We start from the raw sequence: 15,136 nt of genomic DNA, 5'->3' as shown, positions 1-15,136 counted from the left end.
GCTTGGCAGCCAGCATCTTCCTAAGTATACATACGTACATGTAGAAAGTGGGTGAACTTAATGTAGTCTTCAGAGTCACCAGGTTGTCGAGGTTGACCTTGAATTCCTGATCCTCCTGTCTTCTTTCTGGGGTTACAGGTATATGACACTATGCCTGGCCTCTAGCTTTTTAAAGTGAAGACATAGGTGTGGATACAGCTCAGAGGTAGAGTGCTCGCTTAGCATGTGCAAGGCTTTGGTCTCTAGTACAATGAGAAAGAAGAGGGAGGGTATCAAATCAAGCTATTGTTTCTTCAGTTAGTGCAATGCCCACTACTTTTTTGCAGTACAATAAAGAGATCTGTTTTCTTTGTTAGAAACAAAATCAAAAAATAAAACTGTCATTCAATAATTTCACAACCCACTGGACCCAGTAAGTTCTAGACTACCCCTATTTCCCAAGGGGTTCTGTTGCTTAGTCAGAAGAACCAATGAATGAAGAGAATAAGTACAAGCCAATAGCTAGGTGTCTCCACACTGTGCCAGGAATGAGGCACTATGCAGGATGTGTTTGCAAGTCTAGCTAATGCTCTCCTGTTTCTATGCCTCCTCTGGATACTAGCTGTGCTTATATTACATGTATTTTGAATAGTTCACTGTGTCCATAGCTTGGTCATATCCTACCCTCAAAGCCAAAGGGACAAAGTTGGCCACAAATGAGTAAACACTTGTTGAACAAAGCGCAATGGTGAGACACCTCAAAACTGAGTCATTAGGCAAGTCCGTCACCATTGTACATCACAGAGTTTACTCACACAAACCCAGGCGATATTTTCCTTCTGAGAAAGGAATAAATATCAACTCACTGCTGATAACTGTCTTAGTTGGCATTTCTATTGCTGTGAAGAGACACTATGACCTTAGCAACTCTTACAAAGGAAAACATTTAACTGGGAGCTTGCTTATAGTTCAGAGGTTTAGTCCATTGTCATTATGGCAGGAAGCATAGCAGCTTGCTGGCAGACATGGTGATGGGGAAGTAACTGAGAGTTCTACATTCGGATCTGAAGGCAGCAGGAAGAGAGAGTGGCACTTGGTCTTGTTTGAGCATCTGAAACTTCAAAGCCCATTGACAATGACACACTTCCTCCAATAAGGCCACACCTACTCCTACAAGGACATACCTCCTAATAATGCTACTCCCTATGAACTTCTGGGGGCCACTGTCAGTCAAACCACCACACTGACCAAAGGAGCCATTCTACTAGGCTTAGTGAACCAGGATACTTACAGATGCGTAAATCACTGCTAATCAACCCTGTGAGTGATGACACAGGAAAGCTGCAGCCTCGAAACTCCCTATACCGCCTTCAGTCACCATGTTCAGATGTGGGAAGTGAATGATGACGCAATTAACTTTCCTGGACAATCAACATGAAGTTAGAAACAGGATTAGCTTCCCTTCATCCCAGGGGCTTCACTGTGAGGAAGTTGCTTTCCCACCAAGCTTTCTTGCTCTGAACACACCTACAGACATTTTGGCTTACACTCATATATAGTGTTTGTGCTGGCTAATCTGATGTCAAGTTGACACAAGCTAGAATTGTCTGCAAGGAGGGAGCCTCAATTGAGAAAATGCTTTCAATAGTAAAAATGGCAATTCTACCAAAAGCAATCTATAGATTCAATGCAATCCCCATCAAAATCCCATCAAAATTCTTCACAGATCTGGAGAAGACAATAATCAACTTTATATGGAAAAACAAAAAACCCAGGATAGCCAAAACAATCTTATACAATAAAGGATCGTCTGGAGGCATTACCATCCCTGACTTCAAACTCTATTACAGAGCTACCGTATTGAAAACAGCTTGGTACTGGCATAAAAACAGAGAAGTCGACCAATGGAATCGAATAGAAGACCCTGACTTTAGCCCACAAACGTATGAACACCTGATTTTCGATAAAGGAGCTAAAAGTATACAATGGAAAAAAGAGAGCATCTTCAACAAATTGTGCTGGCAAAACTGGATGTCAATCTGTAGAAGAATGAAAATAGATCCATATCTATCACCATGCACAAAACTCAAGTCCAAATGGATTAAAGACCTCAATATCAGTCCAAACACACTGAACCTGATAGAAGAGAAAGTGGGAAGTACTCTACAACACATGGGCACAGGAGAACACTTCCTACGTATAACCCCAGCAGCACAAACACTAAGGACATCATTGAATAAATGGGACCTCCTGAGACTGAGAAGCTTCTGTAAAGCAAAGGACACTGTCACTAAGACAGAAAGGCAACCCACTGACTGGGAGAAGATCTTCACCAACCCCGCAACTGACAAAGGTCTGATATCCAAAATATATAAAGAACTCAAGAAATTAGACCGTAAAAGGTCAATCAATCCAATTATAAAATGGGGCACTGAGCTGAACAGAGACTTTTCAACAGAAGAAGTTCAAATGGCCAAAAGACACTTAAGATCGTGCTCAACTTCCTTAGCAATCAGGGAAATGCAAATCAAGACAACATTAAGATACCATCTTACACCTGTCAGAATGGCTAAAATCAAAAATACCAATGATAGCCTCTGCTGGAGAGGTTGTGGAGAAAGGGGCACTCTCATCCATTGCTGGTGGGAATGCAAACTTGTGCAACCACTTTGGAAAGCAGTGTGGCGGTTTCTCAGGAAAGTCGGGTTCAACCTACCTCTCGACCCAGCAATACCACTACTGGGAATATACCCAAGAGATGCCCTAACATACAACAAAAGTATATGCTCAGCTATGTTCATAGCAGCATTGTTTGTAATAGCCAGAACCTGGAAACAACCTAGATGCCCTTCAATGGAAGAATGGATGAAGAAAGTATGGAATATATACATATTAGAGTACTACTCAGCAGTAAAAAAACAATGACTTCTTGAATTTTGCATACAAATGGATGGAAATAGAAAACACTATCCTGAGTGAGTTAAGCCAGACCCAAAAAGAGGAACATGGGATGTACTCACTCATATTTGGTTTCTAGCCATAAATAAAGGACATTGAGACTATAATTCGTGATTCTAGAGAAGCTAAATAAGAAGGTGAACCCAAAGAAAAACATATAAGCATTCTCCTGAATATTAACCTTCATCAGGCAATGAAAGAAGACAGAGACAGAGACCAACATTGGAGCACTGGACTGAAGTCTCACGATCCAAAGGAGGAGCAGAAGGAGAGAGAGCACGAGCAAGGAACTCAGGACCGCGAGGGGTGCACCCACACACTGAGGCAATGGGGATGTTCTATCGGGAACTCACCAAGGCCAGCTGGCCGGGGTCTGAAAAAGCATGGGACAAAACCGGTCTCGCTGAACATAACGGACAATGAGGACTACTGAGAACTGAAGAACAATGGCAATGGGTTCTTGATCCTATTGCACGTAATGGCTTTGTGGGAGCCCAGGTAGTTTGGATGATTACCTTAATAGACCTGGATGGAGGTGGGTGGTCCTTGGACCTCCCACAGGGCAGGGAAACCTGCTTGCTCTTTGGGCTGAGGAGGGAGGAAGACTTGATTGGGGGAGGGGGGGAATGGAAGGTGGTGGCGGGGAAGAGGCAGAAATCTTTAATAATTAAATAAATTAATTAATAAAAAAATGCTTTCAAAAACTGATGTACAGCGTTTTCTTAATTGGTGATCAGTGGGGAAAGGTCTCGCATATTGTGGTTGGTGCCATCTTTAGGCTGATGGTCCTGGGTTCTATAAGAAAGCAAGATGAGCGAGCCATAGGGAGCAAGCCAGTAAGCAGCACCCCTCATGGTCTCTGCATCAGCTCCTGCCTACAGGGTCCTGCCTTGCTTGAGTTTCTGCCATCGCTGCTTTTGATGATATGTTATAGAGAACTGTGAGGAAAATCAACCCTTTCCTCCTGCAAGTTGCTTTTGGTCATGGTGTTTCATCGTAGCAATAGTAACCCTAACTAAGACAGTGTTATAGCAAGATGCTTGTCACTTTACAAGATATTTATCTTTCTGAAGTCTCACGTTACGTTTTTGATGCTTAGAAAGTTGGTGTTAGGGACTAGAGAGATGGCTTAATAGTTAAGAACACTGCTGTAAGGCTAGAGAGATAGATCAGTGGTTAAGATCACTGATTGCTTTTCCAGAAGACCCAGTTTGATTCCTAGTACCCACATGGCAGCTCACAACCAGTGACTGTCTCCAGGACCTGACACCTTCTTCAGCGTCTTCACCCTCTTCTGGCACCAGGCAGACATAAACATACATGCTGGCAAAGTGTCTATAAACATAATTTTGTCTGAAGAGAGCACTGCCACTCTTCCAGAAGAGATAAGTTTGGTTCCCAACATCCATGTCTGAGATCTCATAACCCACATATAACTCCAGCTCCAATGAATCCATCACCCTCTTCTGGCCTTTGTGGGGTAACATTAAAAATAAACCCTAAAAATATTTTTTAAATTTTGTTATATGTGTTTGAATACCTCTGGTTCTCTGCAAGAGCATGTTCTCTTAGCTCCTAAACCATGTATCCAGCTCCTTAAAAGTATTTTTAAAAAACAAAGTTGGGACTAGAGACCAGTAAGATGGCCAGGATGTTTGTCCCCAAGACCCACATAGTGGAAGGAAGGAAGCACTCCACAAAGCTGTCCTCTGATCTCTGCATGTGCACTGTGACACGCACATGCCTGCACTTACACTCACACACCATATACTCATAATAAATATTTCATGTTGATGCTAGAATTTTTGGGTTCATTTAAAGTTGAAGACCAAAGTCTACTGTTCAACGCTCTGTAATTACTTCGAATCATTCTAAATCAAATGAAGTGTACAACAAAACTGTAACTGCTTTCACTTCTTCCAACAGTAGATGGTGCTGTTGAACATAGTAATTTGTAATTATAAAAATTTGTAATCTCAAATATATAGTTATAACATACAGACCTAGGATCAGTTCTTAGCACACACAGAGTAACACACAACCATTTGTAATTCCAGGCCCATGGGATCCAGTGCCTTCTGTACGCACTACACACCACCACACATGATGCACAGACACATACAGGGAAGTCACCTATACACATAAAATAAGAGGGGGAAACTTTTAAGTTAATTACACTCAAATATTTTGTGATATGCTAACTGAAATAGAAGGAAGGTTTAAATATATAATTTATGGGGTGTGAATGTAGCTCAGTAGTAAATCATTTGCCTAAGATACAAAGACCCTGGGTTTAATCCCTAACACCACAGAGAGAGGGAGAGAGAGAGATCAGGACAGGCCTGTGTAGCTTGAGAGATATGTCAGGACAGGCATGTGTAGCTCAGTGTTTGTGTCTGCAATGGCATGTACAGACTCTGGGTTCAATCCAGTACCCAACACATACATCTACACACACGATACATGCATATGTTATATGCTCACATACAATAAACCTATATTCTACGTGTTGGTTCATATTCTTTAGCAGCTTTGGAGATCAGACAACTTTATCATTACTAGACCAAGTCCTTTCCTCCTGTGCTAACCTTAACTCTGGCTCATATCTTTTGTTTTATTTTAGTCAGATCTTCACATGGCCAAGGCTGTCCTTGAAGTCATGATCCTCCTGCCTCCACTTCCCAAGTGTTAACATTTTATAGAGGAGCTTAAGACACAGCTTGGCAGCTAAGTTAAGAGTGCTTGCTACTCTTCCAGAAGATGCAGAGTTTGATTCTCAGAACCTGGCTCAGACGGCAGCTCTAAGGGGTCCACAGCACTCTTCTGGCCTATGCTGGGCTTACTGTTCTAGAGGTTGTGGGACTTGAGAGAGTGGAGCCAATATGTGAGGCAGACTAAAGTCTCATGCAATAGCCAGCTTTATTTGAAGCATCAAACAGTTTATACTCTGAGGGTTAAGAAAGGTCATATGAGTAAAGTTCTCAAGAGTTTAATCTGTATACAACCACAAGGACAAGCCATACAATACAGAAACCATGCTTTTCCATCGAGGTATATAAACAAACAACAAGAGCTCTACCAGGGCAGAGCATGAAAACATATCCCAAGAACAGGTCTGTATTTTGAACAAATTGAGGTACAAGACTCTTAGCTAGTTTTCTTGGAGTTTTTTCACAAGTACTCAGAATTCTTCTCACAGAATTCCATTCTTGGACTGTGTTCCAAAAGGAAGGCATCTGCACACGCATGGCACAACTTACACACACACATGAGAGAGAGACAGAGACAGAGACAGAGAGAGAGATTTTGAAGTTATTTAAGCTAGTGAGATGGTTCAGTAAGGAAAGGCATTCCCATTCAAACAAAAGCCAGACAGTGAGGCACAGACAGATATTTCCAGAAACTTCGCATACATCAGATAGTGCTCCAAAGCCTAGTTCGTAACAAGGCCAGGGCTGGGTCAGTGGTTAGGAGTGCTTGCTGTTCTTGTAAGGGGTCTACAGTTCAGTTTCCAGTACCCACATTTGGTAGCTCACAACCACCTATAATCCAGCTCCAGGGAATCTAGTACCTTATCTGGTCTCCATGAGGACAGGAACAGATGTGGCAATATGGCACACACACACCACCCCCCCACACACACACACTCACACACAAATTCAATTTAAAAACTTTAGAACTGTTGGGACTAATGAGTCCTGGCCTTCAGCTGGATGTTGGGATTAAGGAGTCCTGGCCTTCAGCTGCTCTTCCCTCCTAGACCTTCTGATTAAAGTTACTAGAAGCTGTGCCTAGCTTAGAGGATCAGAGGATGGGATTTTCACCTGTTGGCCATTGACTATAGTGTATTTAAGCCTACATGGTGCTAATAAAGAGGAGCTTTATTATCAGTATCAGTGTTTAAAGGTCTCCATGTTGGTCTGTCTCTGCGTTGGTATTCTCAACCTCTAGCCCCTTGTCCGAAGCTCACGAACTGAGGTCTAGTGCATAGAACAAAGACTGGGGCTACGGTGCGCAGCATAGAACAAAGCCAACCATGATATTTGCAAATTGTGATTCTCAAATTGGGTGACTTTGACTGCTCTCCGTGGTTCTGAACAGGGCTTACTCATCAAGACTCAAGCCTACTTCTCTAATAATGTTCCTGCATAAAATCCTTCTTCTGTGCTGGAAGGCAAAGTAAAGACAAAAATGTCAATAAAAGAAAAACAGAAAACAGAAGAAGGGAGATAAGTACAGTGGATAATTACGTACAGATTTGGGTATAAAAAAGAGGAAATTCACTTTGAGATTTTCAAAGACTTTGAAATACTATCCAGCCTGGCCCAGTGGTGCACTTCTTTAGTTCCAGGAGGCAGAGGTAGTTGGATCTCTGTGAGTTCAAGGCCAACCTAGTCAACATATGAACTTCCAGGCCACATAGAATTACTTGATGAAATCTTGTCTCAAATTAATTAACTAATTAATTTAAAAAAAACCAAAAAGTTTTAGTTATCTAATTGTGGTGACACACACCTGTAATTTAATGCTTAAGAGGTGAATCAAAAGTTCAAGCTCATCTTCAGCGGCTTCAAGGATTACTAATTAACTCTGAGTTACCAATAATGAACAAGTGTTAAATTAAGGAAAGAAATAAAAGCACTTCCCCTTGGAGTCATTGAACCAAGAGTGCATCCAGATTTGAATTCTCTACTTTGTGCTCCCTGTGTCTTCTATCTACTGTCTGTTGCATGAGTCTGAATCTGTGCCTGCCTCTGTGTGTGTCGCTGTGTGTCTGTCTGCTCTGCCTCTGTGCGTCTGTTCCTAACAAAGGGTTTCCTCTTTCTTTATTGAACAACATAAAAAGCATCACATGGGGATGGAATGGGAAACTTACAGAAATATATAATAATTATTCTAGGAATTAAGTCACTATTTCCAACTGACTCAGAAATAAACATCATTGAGGATCAACCAGTATCCATTTATGCTAGATTTTAGGTTGCTTTCAACTTCTGTACTTACTGCTTTCAGCAAATGACACACGTGCAGTATCTGGGCCAGGTATGAAAGAGTACATAACTTTACAGCTATGCATTAGCTGTAATTAGGCAAGGTTGTAAAAGTTGATTACATGGGAAATCCAAAGCAAGTAATGTTGCTTGTTATATTGTTCTGTTAACCTCAGGCTGAACAAGCAGTTTGAGTACACAGTAGGCTAGTAGTCTAAAATCCTAGGTGTATTAATAGCTCTGGCTGTGAGGTTCAGCAAAAGTTCCAGTCTTTTAAAATATAAGAGATATTCTCAGAATACATCATTGCCACAAGCTTCAAAAGGTTTGAAGCCAGACTTGACTATTTGAGGCCTTGCCAGGGGAGGGAGTTCTAGCTAATGTCAAAGTTACAACAAAGTCCCATACCCCCTATTCACACCCATTAAAAAAAACTACTGGAGAATTTTTTTTTTAATTTTTGAAAGTTAATTATTTAATTTTATACCTATGAATTTGCTGCATGTGTATATGTGGAGGTGCTAGCATTACAAAGGTGAGCAATGCCCAGCCTCAACAGTCAGTCTTTCCAGTCAATCTGAAAATATCTACACTATCTGTTAGTTGGGCATGTGTTATTGGGGATCTGATTTTTCTTTCTTTTATAGCAATGGGTTGGGTTAGCAATGTGCAAACTATTTCTAAGAATTATTTTATGCAGGTTGCTGTGTTTGACATTTGGTTGAGTTACGTCCGATACCCAGTGGGACATCGAAGGCAGTGGAGCCCTGGCAGTGGGGACAGTGTGGGCTGGTGTGTGGGACAGAGTCATCATGGGCCAGGCTGGAAAGAAATCTGAGAAGGAACCAGTTTGCTGGTGGAAGCATGTGAAATCAGACTATATGAGCCTAGACAGTTCAAGAGGTTTAGAAGAGCCAACGAAGTAAATAGTGTTTATTTCCAATTGTCAAAAAAATTTGGAAAGAATGGAAGCCTTAAACCAAGAACGGAAACAGTGAAGGATACAGCCAGCACACATCATGATTTCTTGTCAGTGACCCAGGGACTGGATTTTCCAGCACAAGTCATCTGGCTTAACACCCTGAATGCAGTCGCATCGGGCCCATGATGTATTCTTGTCTCCCTGACAACAGAATTTTATAGTGGAAGATGGAACTCTTTTACATACCATTCTTTGTATGGGGAATGAAGTTTTAGATCAGGATGGCACTTTCACCAAAAAACTAGTGAAAACTGGGATGGAAAAGTGCATGGAGACAGAGAATGTAGATTTATAAATGGTGAATTTTTGTGGAGTTGGTAAATGTTCTTGGCTAATAATGATAATGATAACGATGATGATGGAGATGATCCTGATGATAGAAAACCCAGAAATATCTAGAGGATAGTCAAGATGAGAAAGTTGCCCACCTTGGAAATCTGCTGATTAAATTTTTGGAGCTATTTCCTCATTGTTTCCAGATGAGGGTACAGCAGAAGAAATATATATATCCATTGCTCATCAGGCAGCAGTTACCAGGTGCTCTGCCTCCTGAATGCACCCCAATCATAGATGGACCAAATGCTAAATGTGTTCAGAAGGAGCAAAGCTTACGTTGACTTCATACTCTTTTCTGTAGGAGTTTTAAGCATGACTGCTTCCTACATCCCTTCCATGCAACACCCAACACATAAGAGGAGAACACAGAAACAGCTCTGAATAACAAGCCTCATGAACAGTGTTACCAGCATCTGAAGGGAGCTAAGGAGGTTGCTGCTACCCTCACTACTGAGTGGATAAAGCCATCACCCCAATGCCCACGGGCCACAGAAGAGGAAGATTTCCTAATAACAGTAGCAGCACATCCCACACCTCCACCGTCAGTGTGCTAGAGTCAGAGAAGCGGGGACCGAAGTGGGAGGAGAGAACAATGAAGAAGAAAGAAAAGATGGAACTTGCAGCTCCTCAGAAGTAAATTCCCAATGTCAAACACCAATAAAGATGAAGCCAAATACCGAAGCTCCCGAGAATATGATGTGGAGTAGTGCTGGAGCCTCTGTGTTTAGAGTGCTCATTGGTTCTTCTGAGAGTAACTTCTGTGCCATTGCTAGGCTAATTGAGACCAAAACATGTACACAAGTGTATGAGTTCAGAGTCAAAGAGTCCACTGTCAGCATTTGTCCCCACTTAGGACGTGGATATTCCAGTGTCGGCATGTGTCCCCACTGAGGACGTGGACACTCCAGTGTTGGCATGTGTCCCCACTGAGGACGTGGACACTCCACTGTCGGCATGTGTCCCCACTGGGGATGTGGACTCTCCAGTGTCAGCATGAGCATGTGTCCCAACTGAGGACATGGACACTCCAGTGTCAGCATGTGTCCCCACTGGGGATGTGGACACTCCTCCAAGAAAGAAGAAAAGAAAATACCGATTGTGGGTTGCACACTGCAGGAAGATACAGCTGGAAAAGGATCAAAGCCGCCTTCCTGGACATTGCTGCAAAACACAGTATAACCCTGGCTATCTGAGAGTGTGACCCTGACCTCTGTCTTACATGGAGCTGCTGACCATTGGGACAGCAAAAACATGTCCTGCAAGGACTCCAGTATTTGGTGGGACTCTATAAAGCACGTATTACTGTCACCATCTAATGTGGCAGGCTGGGGAATCTTTATCTATTTCAGAATACTGTGGAGAGATTATTTCTCAGGATGAAATAGACAGAAGAGGGCAAGTATATGACAAATATATGTGTAGCTTCCTGCTCATTTTAAACAATGACATAACCCACAAGGACAACAAAATTCATCTTGCTATCAGTAAATCCAAACTGCTATGAAAAAGTTACCATGGTTAATGCTGGTCACAGGATATTCATCTTTACTGAGAGCCATCAGGCTGGTGAAGAGCTGGTTTTGGGTTACAGTTATAGCCAGGCTGATGCCCTGAAGTATGTGAGCATCAAAAGAGAAATAGAAATCCCTTGACATCAATACCTCTTCTCTTCCTCCTGAAACAGCTACCTAAACTTCAGGAACCTTGAGTACTGTAGGCAATTTAGAAAAAGAAAATGCAATTTGAATTCTGAATTTGCAAAGTACTGTAACAATAATTTATAGTGATGAGTTTTAAAATCAACCTTTTGTTGCCTTCTTACCAGCTGCAAAATGTTTTGTACCAGTGAATTTTTACAATAATGTGCAATATGGTACACTTTTCAACTTTGAATAAAGAATGCATCAACTTGTAAAAAATCATTTATTTGTGTGGCATGTATATGTGGGGGATATGTGTGATGTGTGTGTATCTGTGTAGTGAAGGGTATATGTGTGGTGTATGTATGTATGATTCAGTATGGGGTATTGTGGTATGCATGGTGTGCGTGCTAGATAGTTTTATGTCAACTTGACACAAGCTAAAGTCATATGAGAGAAAGAAACCTCAGTTAAGAAAATGCCTCTACCAAGGAGAATGGCACAGGAACTTTCATCTGGCGATGGATCGAGAGAGAGACAGAGACCCAATTTGGATCAACCGTCTGAGCTCTTAAGGTCCAAATGAGGAGCAGAAGGAGGGAGAACATGAGCAAGGAAATCAGGACCACGAGGCGTGCACCCACCCACTGTGACAGTGGAACTGATCTATTGGGAGCTCTCCAAGGCCACCTGGACTGGGACTGAATAAGCATGGGTTGAAACTGGACTCTCTGAACAAGGCGGACAATGAAGGCTGATGAGAAGCCAAGGACAATGGCACTAGGTTTCGATCCTAATACATGAACTGGCTTTGTGGGAGCGTAGCCTGTTTGGATGCTCACCTTCCTGGACCTAGATAGAAGTGGGAGGACCTTGGTCTTCCTGTAGAGCAGGGAATTTGGACTGCTCTTCAGTATCGAGAGGGAGGGGGAGTGGACTAGGGGGAGGAGAAGAGGAGTAGGGATAGGGGGAGGGGAGCGGGGGGAGGGGGCAATATGTGGGAGGAGGGGGAGGGAAATGGGAAACGGGGAGCAGTTGGAAATTTTAAGTAAAAAAGAATAAAAAAAAAGAAAAAAAAAGAAAAAGAAAAAAGAAAAAAAATGCCTCTATAATATCCACCTGTAGGGCATTTTTTAAAATTAATTATTGCAGTGGTTTGGATAGAAATGGTCCCCATGGCCTCATATATATGAATGCTTGGTCAGTAAGGAGTGACACCACTTGACAGGGATTAGGAGGTATGTGTTACTGGGAATGAGCTTTGGGGCTCCAAATGATCAAGAGTGTCTCTTTCCTTTCCTCTGCCTGCAGATCTGGATGTAGAACTCTCAGCTCCTCCAGGACCATGTCTGCCTGTGTGCTACCATGCTTCCCACTGTGCTGATAATGGACTAAAACTCTGAAACTGTAAGCAAACCCCAATTAAATACTTTCCTTTTCAAGATTGCTATGGTCATGGTGTCTCTTCAGCAGTAGAACACTGATTAAGACAGTCATTGATGTAGGGGTGGTAGACCAATATGGGTGGTGCTATCCCTGGACTGGTGGTCCTGGGTTCTATAAGAAAGAAATCTGAACAAGTTGTGTTGAGCCCACCAATAAGCAGCACTCCTCCGTGGCCTCTGCATCACCTCCTGGCTCCAGGTTCCTGCCTTGCTTGAGTTCCTGTCCTGACTTTCTTTGATTATGAACTGTGATGTAGAAGTTTAAGCTGATTAAATCCTTTCCTCCGTGGCATGCTTTTTGGGTTGTGGTGTATAGATGGAAGTTTCTGTCCTGCCTGGTCCCACATCCATTAATCCCAAATAAACACACAGAGGCTTATATTAATTATAAACTATTTGGCCTATTCCTCAGTCTTATTACTAACTAGCTCTTACAATTTAAACTAACCCGTAATTCTTGTCTATGTTTAGCCACATGGCTTGGTACCTTTTCTCAGTAAGGCATTCTCATCTTGCTTCCTCTACGTCTGGCTGGTGACTGCATCTCTGCCTTTCCTCTTCCCAGAATTCTCCTAGTCTGGTTGCTTCACCTATACTTTCTGTCTGGCTACTGGCCAATCAACATTTTATTACAACAATAAGCATGATAAAACTTTACAGTGTATAAGGACATTATCCCACAGCAGTGTTTTATCATAGCAATAGAAATCCTAATTAAGACTCTGTGTGCGTATGTGTGTGTGTTGTATGTGTGCATGTGTCAGTGTGTTTATGTGTAATGTATTTATGAGTGGTATTGTGTTAATGTGGGTGTGTGTTGTGGTATAGTGTGTGTGTGGTTAAGTATAGGTGAGTACAGTGCCTGTGGCAGATAGAAGAGGGTATCAGAATCCCTGGAGCTAGATTAATAGGTTGTGTGAACTGCCAAATGTGAATGCTGAAATTAAGCTCTGGTAGTCTGCAAGAACAGTAAGTGCTTTTAGCCACAGAGCCATTTCTTCAGCCATGAAATGTAAATTTCAGATAGAATTTGTAATATTGAACATATTAAACACAATATTAAACAACAAGAGATGAAGTTCTTATTTTAGAACAAAACACCACTTCCTATTATCTATTTTAAAATGACATAAGCTGTCCTTGGGTAGAAAATGAGATAAGTTGTTTGTATGATTTAATCCTTTAAGACATTTTTGTGTGACATAGGCTGACCTTGAACTCCTTAGGTAGTCAGGATTATCTTGTCCTTCTGATCCTCCCGCCTTTGTAATTACTGGCTTCTTGTGGTTTTATTTTGTTTTAAGAAATAGTTTTACTTTTATTTATGGGTATGTGTCAGTGTCATTGTGTATCTGCCACTTGAGACCAGGTGATTTCCGAGACTAGAAAAGGATGTTGGGTCCCCTGTAGCTGCAGTTACAAGTGGCTATGAGTCACCTAACATGGGCGCTGGGAAGCAAACTCAGGTCCTCTGGAAGAACAGTGCTTGCTTTTAACTGATCTCTATAGCCTGGCGCCTTTTAACTGATGATCCCTCAGTTTCCAAAATAGAACAAATAAAATAAAAAACAAAAAGCAAGTGATGTAGTTTGGATAATTCAGGCGAACAGGGTCATTCAGTTGGAATTCCATGGTTTGTTTTCCCCACTGCAGTCATTAGACTTTCCCTTTGTCTATATCCTGTTTGAAAGATGTGATCATAGGCTAGCCTGTGAAACCAAACGACAGCTCACTCACTTTGGACTTGACCTTACCCTTTATGCTTCTATGGCCTTGTTTATAAAAACCACAAAGATTAGATAAGCAGTAGCAATATCTGTAATCCAAAACTGCTCTGGGCTTTTATTTACCTTGGAGATTATGATTTGCATATTCAAGCAGTGCTCTGGGCTTTATCAAAAGACCGGAGCAGAAGCTGATCCAGGCCTCTTCATTCTTTGCTAGAACAAATGTCCTAATCCAAGTGTCTAATTTATCTAGGTGTTCTTTTGTTTGTTTTTTCACAATGCTATACTAACAGGTCTAGAACCAGAGCACTAAGCTGTCTAATTTCCTTTGTGTGTTTGTTTGTTTGTTTGTTTGTTTGTTTGCTTGAGACAGGGTCTCTAAGTGAAGACCTGGATAGCCTGGAACTCTCCAGGTAGATAAGGCTGGCCTTGAATCACAGAGGTCAACCAACCTGCCTCTGCTGTGGGATCAAAGGTTGTACCACTACACCAGGCTTAAACCTCCTAATTTCAGAGGTGATACTGGCACAGGCAATGCAGCTTGGTGATTGGATATTTGCCTAAGGTACACAAGGTGCAGGGTTCAATCTCTAGCAATACAAAAAAATTGAGAGTGAAATATAGGTTTGAAACCCAGTACCAAATAAAGCTAGGTGTGGAGGTTCCACTGGGGAGGTGGCTGCAGAAAGATGAGAAGTTCAAGGTCAACCTCTGCTACAGAGCTAGTTCATGGGTAGCATGTCTCAAAATAAATAAGTAATAAGTAAATAGATAAGATGATAACGCATCTAAATATATATCAAGTTTTCATTGATTTAAAAATCTAAGAACAAGAAATAGTCTTTCTACAAAGGTATAAGGATATTGCTATACATGATGACTCACATCTGTAAACTGAGGCAGGAGATTACTGTGAGTTCGAGGCCAACTTGAACTATCAAGTAAGATCCTGTCTCACATAAAATGAAACAAACACAGTTTTACCATAGAAATGCAAATATGGTTTGACATCTGAGATATGAAGTGAGACATAATCACTGCGTAGTGTTTTTTAGTTCCATCTTGTGCCACCTATCCT

The 15,136-nt window shown here is 41.7% G+C and overlaps 1 protein-coding gene and 1 pseudogene across 3 annotated transcripts in view; both read left to right on the top strand.

Moving 5' to 3' along the window:
- Rnf125 (ring finger protein 125) overlaps positions 1 to 15,136 on the top strand; it is an 82,158-nt gene that overhangs the window by 4,704 nt on the left and 62,318 nt on the right. For all 3 annotated transcript variants that reach the window (XM_057788788.1, XM_057788786.1, XM_057788784.1), the window contains exon 2: positions 12,198 to 12,293. The gene's annotated coding sequence lies outside the window, so the exon portion shown is untranslated. The remainder of the gene's footprint in view (positions 1 to 12,197; positions 12,294 to 15,136) is intronic.
- LOC130886710 (histone-lysine N-methyltransferase EZH2-like) lies at positions 8,741 to 10,898 on the top strand (annotated as a pseudogene).

Source organism: Chionomys nivalis, chromosome 14, assembly GCF_950005125.1.
Source record: "Chionomys nivalis chromosome 14, mChiNiv1.1, whole genome shotgun sequence".
Classification (NCBI taxonomy): Eukaryota; Metazoa; Chordata; class Mammalia; order Rodentia; family Cricetidae; genus Chionomys; species Chionomys nivalis.
Note: the sequence above shows the minus strand (reverse complement) of the source record. Positions and strands in the feature narration are given on the sequence as shown.